This window comes from Cotesia glomerata, linkage group LG3 (assembly GCF_020080835.1).
Source record: "Cotesia glomerata isolate CgM1 linkage group LG3, MPM_Cglom_v2.3, whole genome shotgun sequence".
NCBI lineage: Eukaryota > Metazoa > Arthropoda > Insecta > Hymenoptera > Braconidae > Cotesia > Cotesia glomerata.
In genome coordinates this window covers 13,559,241-13,571,985 of record NC_058160.1, presented here as the reverse complement: position 1 = coordinate 13,571,985, position 12,745 = coordinate 13,559,241, and the positions used below count along the sequence as shown (strand labels likewise).

At 35.6% G+C, this 12,745-nt stretch overlaps 1 protein-coding gene across 4 annotated transcripts in view; it reads left to right on the top strand.

Annotated features, from left to right (window-relative positions):
• Positions 1 to 12,745, top strand: part of LOC123261658 (neural proliferation differentiation and control protein 1-like) — a 228,987-nt gene that overhangs the window by 170,423 nt on the left and 45,819 nt on the right. Inside the window, exon 1 of one of the 4 annotated variants that reach the window (XM_044723362.1) lies at positions 5,447 to 5,458. The exons of the other annotated variants lie outside the window; for them this stretch is intronic. The gene's annotated coding sequence lies outside the window, so the exon portion shown is untranslated. Of the gene's footprint in view, positions 1 to 5,446; positions 5,459 to 12,745 lie in introns of those variants that run through there. 4 annotated transcript variants of the gene reach the window in all.

Sequence of the window (12,745 nt, the reverse complement as noted above, 5' to 3'; positions counted from 1 at the left end):
ACACACACACACACACACACACACACACACACACACACACACACCGAGATGGTCGTCTTGACCCGTCAAAAATGGTTTCCAAAACCATTCGTTATGGACATGGGAGGAACAACGCTGACGTCAACAAGGGCCCTGCGGTATCTAGGGGTAATGATAGACGAGAAACTATCTTTCCGTGAACACCTCGACAGTGCATGCGAGAAAGCCAGCAAGACTGTGTCTAGCCTAGCACGAATTATGACCAACACCATGGGACCAAGAACAAAAAAGAGAAGAGTTCTTCTAGAAGCAGTCCACTCGGTACTGCTTTATGGAGCGGAGATATGGGCAGACATATTAAAGCAGAAGATCTACCGGCGAAAGATCGCAGCAGTACAGTGGCGAGGCGCTCTCAGGGTTGCCTGCGCCTACCGCACAGTTTCCGAAGCGGCTGTATTGGTCATTGCAGGAGCCGCGCCCATCGACCTATTAGTGTTCGAAAGAGCAAAACTCTATGACGCTAAAGACAGTGATGATAACATGAAGGACGCAAGAACGAGGATAAAGGCGGAAACGCATCAAGAGTGGCAGGACCGATGGACATCGGGAGAGACGGGCAGATGGACGGTGCGCCTGATCCCAAACATCAACGTCTGGCTCTCTCGGAAGCACGGGGATACGGACTTCTTCCTGACCCAGCTATTGACGGGACATGGGCAGTTCAATGCCTATCTTTTCAAGATGGGTTTGCACAGCACACCAACGTGCAAATACTGCCCGGATAAAATCGACGACGCCGAACACACATTCTTCGAGTGTCCTCGATGGAAGGACTACAGAAGAAGCACCGAAGAGATCATAGGCACCAGGCTCTCCCCCTCAAGCCTGGTGACCTATCTGATCAAACAAGAGGAAAACTGGTCAGCTGTTGCAGTTTATGCACAGCACTTCCTAAAAGACAAAATCGCAGAAAGGGGCCAGTAGCCAGGAGTAGCCGTCGTGAGACGCAGCACGACTGGATTGAAGTAATGCTTACGCGGTTCCAATCCAGTCCTCCCCGTACCATCTAGGGAAGAGGGGAAGAGGAATGTTTTTTTAAGTGGGTAAAAATCTCCACACTACCGACTATCGATATCTGTCGGAAGATGGTCGGCAGAGTTAACGATACCGGTGTCTTTTGAAGATCTTTTTTCGTACCTCTTTACAAAAAAAAAAAAAAACACACACACACACACACACACACACACTAGATACGGCGGGTAAGATATATGAGCGCATAATTCACCAGAGAATTGAAGCAGTAGTCGACCCACTCCTGGTAGACAATCAGTATGGATTTCGGAAAGGACGATCAACCCTGGACGCAATCAAACAGGTTGTTGATACGGCCAAGGAAGCAATCGCAGGAACCAGATGGAAAGGTGGAACGAAGAAGCATTGCCTGGTGGCGACACTAGACATCAGAAACGCCTTCAACTCCGCCAATTGGAAATGCATCATACAGGCCCTCCAAGAGAAGAATGTACCAGAATACCTGCTTAAGATCGTAGCAAGCTACTTTGAAAACAGGGTCCTGAAGTATGACACGGAGAACGGTCCGAGGGAGTATGATATTACTGGAGGGGTACCACAAGGTTCAGTTCTAGGCCCGCTCCTGTGGAACATTATGTATGACGGTCTATTAAGACTAACTCTACCAAGAAACGTCAAACTCGTAGCATATGCAGATGACGTAGCCGTAGTGATCGTTGCCAAACACCTTGACGAGATAAACCATATGTTCGATCTCACTTTTGAGCACGTTAACCGGTGGATGGACGCAGTGAACCTGCAACTGGCGCAACACAAGACTGAGGCAGTACTTATTACCAGCAGAAAAGTGGTAGAGACCATTAAGCTGAAAGTCGGCAAACAAGAAATCACATCACAACCTTATATCCGATATTTGGGAGTGATGCTTGATGCCCGACTCAACTTCAAGCAGCAAGTGGAACATGTCAGTGCCAAAGCGTCAGTAGTGAGGGCTAGTCTCACACGACTAATGCCGAACGTCGGAGGCCCAAAACTGAGCAGGAGGCTATTATTGTCATCAGTAGTCACATCGGTGCTCACTTACGGAATATCCATTTGGGCCGACGCATTAAAGACGCAAGAATCATGGAGAAAGGCTGGACCAGTATATCGACTGAGTGCCCTACGAGTAGCTAGCGCCTTCCGCACAATATCAGAGGAAGCAGTGTGTATTATTTCCGGTACTCTGCCTCTCAGAATCCTAGCTGAGGAAAGATGGAACCTATATCAACGAAAAAGGTCAACCACACTGAGCCCTGAAGAACTTAGAAGGGAAGAACGGCAACACAGCATCGCAAGATGGCAACAAGACTGGAATGCTTCAGAGAAAGGTCGGTGGACGTACCGTCTCATACCTCGGATTGATGTGTGGTTCAGCCGGAGTCACGGTGAGATCAACTATTATTTAACGCAGATTATATCAGGACACGGATGTTACCGGAAGTATCTTCACCGCTTTAAGCACGATGATACCCCAGAGTGCCCGTCCTGTCCAGGGGTCAATGAAGATGCGGAGCATGTTTTCTTCGTGTGTCCACGTTTCAACCAACAGCGCGATGAGTTGGGGAAGATTCTGAAAAAGAGAACCCAACCAGAGTCAATAGTAGAAGCAATGTTGTCGTCAGAAGCTGCCTGGAACGCCACAAGCGCTTTTGCTACAAAAGTGCTTACCGAGTTGCGATCCACTGAGAGGAAAAGAGCGAAAGACAGAATCTAGAAGGAAGAAATAACATCTTAGTCACCAGAAGGAAGAGCGGCAGCTAATTCCTTCCCCCGCGAAGAAATGCCTTACGGCGGTACCATGGGCGATCAGAGGATAGAAGAGAAAGGGGTTTAGGGCTTAGTGGGTAGGGGCGTCAGTGTCGAGTTTTAGTATGACGCTGCGTCGAGTCGCCACATATCCAGGCCAAACAGCTATGCCTAGAATCCGTAAAAAGGATTCCCCCCCCCCTAAAAAAAAAACACACACACACACACACACACATACATACATACATACATACATACATACATACATACATACATACAGACACCATCACGTGAATAGTCAGAGAAGCTTTCTAAGTTCTCAAAACTTCGAGATCTGATGAAAACTCGATTTTCGAAAAAGAGAGTAAAAACAATAACTTTTCGATTATTGAAAATTATCAATTTTCTTAGCGGCAAGTTAATAATAATAATATTATAATTGTTTAGTGAACAGGCCCAGCCGCGATAAAGTCGCCCCTGGGGGACTCGCAATTTCACGCGCCGCACCTGTCTACCGTTAGTTCCCGCAAAAACTAACCGCCTATGAAAGCTTAGTTTGACATCACGCTATGGCGTGATTGGCTCATTGCTCAGCAGACATGCGCAATAAGCCTTCTTCTCCAAGTCGACGTGGAAGAAGACGCATTGTTAATTTTATCTTTCGCTTTCACGCCTTCGCTGCATCAAATCGCCATTAGTATTTCTTTACTTTCGCTTTTTGTTAATAAACCGCATTTCGCTTATTTAATAATTTAATTTGCTTAAATTAATTGTTATTAATTCACTTTAGTTTGTTACAGATAAATTGTGTTATTTGTGCAATTAATTCTCCGCTTGTCCAGTGCCGGCAGTGTGTTCAACCACGTGTCAACCGGCTTTGCTTTATTATTCACGCAATGCTTTATTTATCCGCTTTTATTTAAACAATCCACAAATTAACATATTAAATATAAATTGTATTTAGTGTAAATAAATTTATAGTGTTAATTTCTAATATTATTTCCGCGTTTTAATTGAGATATCCAGACCAAAACCTGATCCTCCGCTTTCCCGCATTTTCAGCATTTTACAATTATTGATATTATTTATTATTATTATTATTATTATTATTATTATTATTATTATTATTATTATTATTATTATTATTATTATTATTATTATTATTATTATTAATTTAATTATTATTTTTGCGACCGAATTATATATATATATATATATATATTATTATATATATATATATATATATATATATATATATATATATATATATATATAGATATATATATATATATATTAGACTGGGCCAAAAAAATTAACTATTTTTTTTTTTTTTGTATATCGAAAATATTATTTGGGATGACAAAAAAAAAATGTTGTGAGAATTTGAGCCCTTAATATTTATATTAAGAGGTCTATCATCGCAACTTTTAATTTTTTTTTCCGGAACGGGTTTTTGTCTCATAACTCCTAAACCATCGAGGTAAATGAAATAAACTTAGATGTTTTTTGAAGCAAATTTAATTGTCTACAAAAAAAGACTGATTGAAATTTTTCGTCAGATGAACCGTTTTCTTATAAACACGCCTTGAAAATTGATAAGATTTCAGAATTTTATTGTTTAACTTTGGAATTTTGTAATTCACTTAAAAATTAGTATCCGGAAAAAATTCAATAGAGATTCTTGAAGGGAATTTAATTTCCTACAAAAAATGTCTCTTAACATTTTTAGCTAAATTCACTCCTTTGAAAGTTATTCAAAGTTAAAGTTGATGTCAAAATAAAATTCTGTTTTTCTTCGCTGTAAATTTAATTTGTTGAGCCCATTGAAAATTTTGATCTTTTATAGATAATAATTTTTATTTTATCAACAGAATTATGAAAAATTTGAAAAAATCATAATATATTTTTATTTATTGGCATTGAAATGCTATTTTCTGCAGAAAATTGCATTTTCACTGTGTTTTGATAGTTTAAAAAATAACAATCATGTTGTTTTCTCATTGAAAATTATTTACTTTTTATTTAATACAAATTTATCTACGAGAATCCGCTTTGATTAACAACCTCCCCTTACTCCCCTTGTTTCATTTTTCGACATCAATCCACAGTACTACATCTCATGAGATTACTCTCTCATTTTCTCAATAATTGCGTCGCTTAATACAAAGCCAACCGATTGAACATAACCTCAAAACAATATTATTAATTATTAGTATCGTATTATATAGCGCCACGATGTTTTTATTCATCTATCACCATTTCTAAAAAAAAGACCCCTAGTTCGACCTTCACTTTCGGTATTTCTTACATTCCATTGTTCTACAAATAGAGAGGTTATGTTTTTTAGATAACTGTAGCATCTTTCTTCATTGTTAATTGTGGATCGAGCGTCGCTTTTAATCTCAGTATTCGTGTTGTGAGTTGTGTGTCTAATTTCTAGTGTTGTTACAATTTTTATTACAACCTGACTCTCTTTATTTGTTGTGATTTTTGATTACGTAAATATAATTGAATAATATCAAAGAACTGTATCAATATGACAACCGAAAAAATTAATTTGATTGGTGTTCCAATAGCTAAAATTAATGGTCGTAAACTTCCCACTATAAAAGAAGTTTTATTATTATTTTTTTATCATCACAAAGTTCTTCATCTAAAAGTCAATGAAAGTGCAAAAAAAACTGCAAATATAGTTCAAGATTGTTGGAAAAATTTACAAATTTTAACCTCCGGGCTTCGAAATACGATTACCAAAATACTTGAGTTTTTCAAAAAATGGCAATTATTGCAGTGCAATAAGAAAAGAATAAAATCACAAGCTCAAAACAAAAAAGAAGTGAGTTTTGAACAAAAAATTCAACAGTTATTTAATATCGCTGGAAAAAACGGTCTAAGAAGTTTGAATGGAGAGATCAACAACTTTTCGGCTCAGAAACTATTGAATCAACCAGAAATTTCTGATAACTCCAGTTCACCAGAAACTTCGAGAAAATATGTTGAAATTATGGAAACCGATGAGATAGGTAGATATTTGGTATTTACAATAATACTTGATTTAATAAAATTAATAACTGAAAAAATAATTGCAATTTATTCTGTTCCCGTAACCGTATACAGAAAAAAAAATTCTTGACTAGAAGGTAAATTATCTTGGCTCAAGAAAATATTAAGGAAGATTAAAAATTTCTTTAATGAAGTCAAAGTTTCTTGACCCCAGAAAATTTCTTTTTGCTCCAAAATAACTTTTGTCTTCCTTAAAATTTTCTTGGTGCAAGAAGTTTTTTTTCTGTGTAATTTTTATGCTCAGCATAACTAATTGATAACTAAATATTATGTAATCTTGTTATTGCGACGCAATTATTGAGAAAATGAGAGAGTAATCTCATGAGATGTAGTACTGTGGATTGATGTCGAAAAATGAAACAAGGGGAGTAAGGGGAGGTTGTTAATCAAAGCGGATTCTCGTAGATAAATTTGTATTAAATAAAAAGTAAATAATTTTCAATGAGAAAACAACATGATTGTTATTTTTTAAACTATCAAAACACAGTGAAAATGCAATTTTCTGCAGAAAATAGCATTTCAATGCCAATAAATAAAAATATATTATGATTTTTTCAAATTTTTCATAATTCTGTTGATAAAATAAAAATTATTATCTATAAAAAGATCAAAATTTTCAATGGGCTCAAAAAAATTAAATTTACAGCGAAAAAAACCAGAATTTTATTTTGACATCAACTTTAACTTTGAATAACTTTCAAAGGAGTGAATTTAGCTAAAAATGTTAAGAGACATTTTTTGTAGGAAATTAAATTCCCTTCAAGAATCTCTATTGAATTTTTTCCGGATACTAATTTTTAAGTGAATTACAAAATTCCAAAGTTAAACAATAAAATTCTGAAATCTTATCAATTTTCAAGGCGTGTTTATAAGAAAACGGTTCATCTGACGAAAAATTTCAATCAGTCTTTTTTTGTAGACAATTAAATTTGCTTCAAAAAACATCTAAGTTTATTTCATTTACCTCGATGGTTTAGGAGTTATGAGACAAAAACCCGTTCCGGAAAAAAAAATTAAAAGTTGCGATGATAGACCTCTTAATATAAATATTAAGGGCTCAAATTCACAACATTTTTTTTGTCATCCCAAATAATATTTTCGATTTACAAAAAAAAAAAAAATAGGTAATTTTTTTGGCCCAGTCTAATATATATATATATATATATATAAGATATTTCCACCTATATATTGACTCATCACGATATCTCTGAACCCATAAAGCGTAGAGACTTGAAATTTGGTAGGAATATTCCTTTCGCCGTGTAAAGGTCAGCTAAGAACGGATTTTACGAAATTCCACCTACAAGGGGGGTTGCGGGGGCGTTGACAATGGAAAATTCCCATTTTTAAACTATAGCTCCTATTGACTCTAAATTTGGCAGGAATCTCCTATATGTGATGTAGAAATGATCTAAGAGCGGATTTTATGACAATCTACTCCCAATATGGATTGCGGGGGTGGGCGTTAACAATGAAAATTCAAAATTTCCGAGCTATAGCTCCTAGAGAATCCTAATTTTGTATGAATTTCTTGTAAGTGATGTAAAAATAATTTATAAACGAATTTAACGATATCCTACTCTACAAGGGGTTGCGGGGGTGGGTGTTAATAATGAAAATTTTAAATTTCCGAGCTATAGCTCCTATAGGCTCCAAATTTGGTAAGAATCTGCTCTATGTGATGTATAAATGATTCAAGAGTGGATTTAATGACAGCCTAGTCCCAATACGGATTGTGGGGGTGGGTACTAACAATGACAATTTTTAATTTTCAAGCTATAGCTCCTACAGACTCCAATTAGGTAGGAATTTTCTCTAAGAGATGTAAAGATAATATACGAACGAATTTTAAGATACCTTACAGGAGTTTGCGGGGGTGGATGTTAACAATTAAAATTTTTATTTTCCAAGCTATAGCTCTTATAGACTCCAAATTTGGTAAGAATCTTCAATGTGATGTAGAAATAATCTAAGAGTGGATTTTACGACGAATCGGCCCCAATAAAGATTGCGGGGGTGGGTGTTGACAAAAAAAAATCTTAATTTCCAAAATATAGCTTCTAAAAGGCGTAAATTTGGTAGGAATCTTTTATTTGTCATGTAGAGATCATCTCAAAACGGATTTCAATAAATTACACTTTCGACAGGGATTGCGGGGGTGGGTGTTAGAATTTCAAATTTCCATTTCCAAACTGTAACTTCTACAAACTTGAAATTAGGTAGGAATCTTTTATTTTTTATGAGATCATCTCAAAACGGATCCCAAAAAATTCTACTTCCGATAGGGATTGCGGGGGTGGGTGTTAAAATCTAAAATTTTAATTTCCAAACTGTAACTCCTGCAGATTCTAAATTTGGTAGGAATCTTCGTGTATAATGTCAAGTTCAGCTGAGAATGGATTTTCTCGAATTCTAACCCCAAAAGGGATGGTGGGAGCGTTAACAATGAAAATTTCTCATTTCCAATCGATAGTTTTTATAGACTCGAAGTTTTGTTGAAATCTTTTATTTATAATGTAGAAATTATCTCGAATAGGATCTTACGAAATTCCTCCCCCACATAGAAGTGCTGATCACATAACCGATGAATTGTTCTTATTACGGGATCGCGAAAATGTAACAGATTAAAAGCATTGCATTTTCTAAACACATGAGATATAGAAAAAAAATTTTGCTACTCATTTTGAAAAAATTCGTAAAAAACAGGTACAAATAATTTTCTATGTATAATTGATGTTACGGAGGAAATTGTAATTAACAGCGAAATTCGTCACAATTTAAGCTAGGCAGATTTCAACTTCACTTATGAGATCTGCAATTACTTTAACTAAAACTTACAATGCTCATTTAAAATTTTTTTTTCTTCATGTCAATTAATATTCATTTTTGGAAGAAAGCCACGGGAATGTTATAGTGATTGCACATTGAAAGTTACAATGAATGTTAGCTAGAATAATCATGTGGACAAAATATACAGACCAATTTGATGGAATTTGGAATCTGTGCAAGTCGAAACAATCTTCCAATTAAATTTCAAATCTAGATCTAAAAATACAATTCTATAAAGCACCCAGCGGAGCGGGCGGGTAACAGCTAGTATATATATATATATATATATATATATATATATATATATATATATATATATATATATATACATAAATTAAAGTTTTAGCGCCTAGCGGTCAAATGACTAGTAGATCTCAATTCAAGCCAACGGATGGACATTCCATCTTCAATATTGGTCGAGAGACATATTCTTTCTTTTACATAATTTCGATGGATCCCCATGTGATAATAATAATAATAATAAGAATGTAATGTAATGTAATGTAATGCTTTATTCAATAGATCGTAGGTCTATGTCCCCTGACGACCATAAGGTTACAAAAAGTAATAATAGTACAGATGCACTCGAAGGTGCTATTAGTAGAAATTAGTAATAGTATATGAATAATATAATATAATTGTATGATAGCTGTTTTAGGTCTCTTAGCTTTCAATTGCACATTTTGAGTAATAGGATTTCACTTAAAGTTTTTGGTTTTAATTTTAAACTTAAAATTGGAGAATAATTAAAAATGTGAAAATTTGAATTGCCCTAGCCGTTTAGAATTGTAAATTTAAAAATTGTCAAATATTAAATAATATTGCACTAAGATTTTAATTTGATAGAAATTTATATAATCACACTTCACTCATTTAATCTGAACCTGAGCTCTTCTCTTTCCAAGTCTTGAAGGTATTTGAAGCACTGTCTTTTGAATTCAGCTAGCGTTGATGTTGCAGTGATCTCAGGTGGTAATGAATTCCAGAAGGCAGTCCCGTAGATCAGGAAAGAATTTTGGTAGATAGTCGTCCTCGGTATTGGTGCTATAAGTGAGTCTGTTCTGTCGCTTCTCCAGGTGCAGCTTCTGGACACGTCATGTAGGATGTGTAAACAACACCCGGAGACGCTCATACACCTTTTGTCGGCATGTCCTGTGCTGGCGAGAGGTGCATATATCCAGCGTCACAACGCTGCCCTGAGAGTACTGTACTACTATCTTCGTCATTACTACGGTATTGATATGACACCAGTGCTGCCTTATCTACCAGGAGATATTCCCCAGGTTGTTGAGAATGACAGTTGCAAAATTTACTGGAACATGCCATTTGCAACAACCCGGCGGATCGATCACAACAAACCTGATATTGTGCTCTTCGACAAGGCCACTCGTGACATTTATGTCATTGAGTTCTCGGCCCCGGCTGAACATAACATCTCAGCCAAAGAAGAGCACAAAAGAAAAATATATCAGGATCTCCTATTTGAAATTGGCAAACTTCACCCAGGTTACCGTATCAAACTAGTCGTCCTAATCGTTGGCGTCCTTGGAGGGATGAAACAGTCTTTTGTATCCTCACTTGCCAAAGTTCCAGCTTGCACGTCAAAACCTGAGTTCTTGGCTGTCAGGATGCAAAAGGCTGTAATATTAGGTTCTCTCCGTCTACTTAGGGAAATGACTTTGGCCTGCTGTGGCCGCTAACCGCCTTGTTGTGCGGAGTGGTCCAGCAGTAATGGATGGAGCTCAGGCTGGGCCCTCGGAGAGTCGGACTTCGGGGACAACCCCCCTGAGCATTTAATAACATAATAATAATAATAATAATAATAATAATAATAATAATAATAATAATAATAATAATAATAATAATAATAATAATTTATTTTGCGAGTGACGATTTGAAGGAGATTGAGAATAAAATTAATATGAATCTTTCATTATTAAGTAAATGGTTATTAAGAAATAAAATGAAGATTAATACTAAAAAAACAGTGTTTATGTTAATACATGATATGAAAAATAGCCACGTTAAAAATCGCTGTAATATTAGATTGAATAACTGTAACATCTCAGAAGTAATAAAGACTAAATACTTAGGGATTATAATCGATGAAAATTTGACCTTCAAGGATAATGCGAATGAAATAATAAATAAAATGGCCAGGAAACTAAATGTAATGTATCGTCTTGGTAATGTTATAAGTTCGTATTCTAAAAATTTAATTTACAAAACTATTATTGCTCCTTACATTGATTATTGCAGTAGCGTGATGATCAATTCTTCTTTGGCTGATATGGATAGAATTCAAAAAATCCAGAATAGAGCCATGAGACTGGTGTTGGGAGTTAATAAATACCCCAGAGTAAGTGATATGCTTGAAACACTTGGTTGGATGAGTGTCAAGCAATGAATAATTTTTAATACTTGTATATTTATACACAAATTAGAAATAAATAGAAAACCGGAAATACTTGTAAATAAAATTATTAAAATAGATGAGACTCATAACTACAACACCAGATCAGGCTCTAAAGTAGTTATTAAAAAAACAAAGACTCACACTGCTGAAAAATGTTTAACTTACAAGGGGTATGAATGGTATAACAGCCTACCTATCAATGTAAGAAGTGAAGATAGATTGAAGTATTTTAAAAAATCTTTAAAAGAATATGTTAAACAAAAATATTGAGAGGTAATTATGTGATAAATGATTGTGATAAGAAAAATGTAAAAATAATAAATGTAAATTTTTTGTAAAAAGACTGATAATAGCCAAGGGCTAAATAAACTATATTATCATTATTATTATTATTAGTATTATTATTATAATAATAAGCAACTAGTAAATTATTCCAAAAATTACAACCAGTAACAACGAAAGATTTATAATACGCCGCTTTACGCCTAAAAGGCACCTGCAGTGAATTCGTTTTACTCATATCTTTTCGAGCTGAAGTATAAGTTTTGTATAATAGCTGATCACTGAATAGACTTGGACGCATTAAGCAAATCGCCTTATAAAACTCACTAGCTATTAATTTTAATCTTCGATTATGTGGCTTTAGCCATCCAAGCGCCTGCCGATGCCTCGTCATATGTTCCACTCCGCGTATTCGCAGAATGAATTGCACACAATTTTTTAGTGATACTAACAGCGATCTTTCAAGCTTAAATAACGAATCCGTTAACACACAAGCAGAATAATCATAAATTGGCAAAACCATACCAGTAATAAGTTTTCTCTTTAATGCCATACTGAGCTGTGCATCATTCATTCGTATTCTATACAATGCTCCTGCAGCTTTCTTCTTAATACTAGCAATATGCATATACCAAGTAAGATCACAATCAAAAACTACGCCTAAATATTTGTAGCTTGTAACGAAATCTATCAAACTATCATCTAAATGTAATCTCAAGTTTTTTATGCTCGCATTAACATTGCACACATTTGCCGCACTGCTAAATACCATTGCCTTAGTCTTGAGTACATTTGAACGCAGTCTATTTGCTTGGCACCAGTCCGAAACATATCTAATATCTTCATTCATATAACGAACACTTTTAATTACATCAGCTGGCTTACAACGCAAATAAATTACCATGTCATCTGCATACAATAAATATGAACTGAAACGGAATGTAATGTTTCCCTTGGTCGCCCCTATTATCTCTTAAGGGCGCCACTGGATTTTTGGACTCAGTATCCAGAAACTGGACCAGAACATGGAGTAATAGGTCAGGGTCGTGAGAGATTGCTGAAAGGAACCAAAACTTAAACACAGACATTCGTTTAACAAAATTATTTATTTATCCAATCCTTTTTACTATTGAAATAATAGCCAAAATCACAATATATAAAATTTCATGAAAGAAATTCACACTCACACCCCACTCTCATACGGTATATTTCGCGCTGTCCAGGTAGACCCTCACGTAGCTGTAGTACCCGATGCCTACTGGACTCTCACGTTACTCTATCTACTTCGCGCCGTCCCCTGGACCCTAACGCTACTCTAACTTAATTCACGCGGTCTCACGGACCCTCACGCCACTG